The sequence below is a fragment of the Wasmannia auropunctata genome, unplaced genomic scaffold (genome assembly GCF_000956235.1).
Source record: "Wasmannia auropunctata unplaced genomic scaffold, wasmannia.A_1.0 LD334663.1, whole genome shotgun sequence".
NCBI lineage: Eukaryota > Metazoa > Arthropoda > Insecta > Hymenoptera > Formicidae > Wasmannia > Wasmannia auropunctata.
The window spans coordinates 12239-12813 of record NW_012028227.1 but is presented as its reverse complement, the minus strand read 5'-3'; positions in this window follow the sequence as shown (position 1 = coordinate 12813).

Sequence of the window (575 nt, the reverse complement as noted above, 5' to 3'; positions counted from 1 at the left end):
TACGCCCTCTACCTCGCACTCTTTGTCGTCGCCAAGTATTACGGTGCCGCCGCCAGTTGGTTGAAAGTCCACGAACCACTCACGCCGATACGAAATGTGCCGCGACGCTCCACTGTCGGTCAGCCAGACCTCTGCCTTATCGGCTGCCAGCAGATGCCTCGCTTGCTCGGCCGAGGGACCCACGCTCTTTTCCGGCGCTTTCTCGTCCCCGCCGTCCTCGTGACTCTTCGTCACCACAAATGCACAATCCCGCGAACTATTCGATGCTTGATCCGTTCGGACTTTCTTTTTGTCCGGACACTCTCGCAAAATGCCCACGTTTCCGACATTTATAACATTGCACGTCCTTCTTTGGCCGACTCTTCTTCGACTCACCAGACGACTGAGTTTTCTTTTTCCGCGATTCTCGTTTTTCCACAGTCAACGCTTCCGTCGTTCCATTTTCACTGCCGAGTCTCGCTTCCTCGCGAATAAGTCTCTCCGTTAATGTCGTTACTGACTGACGCTCCTCCTCAACATTGTCCCACACTGTCTTGAATGCGTTGTATTTCTCAGCTAAGCTCGCGAGAATTTTA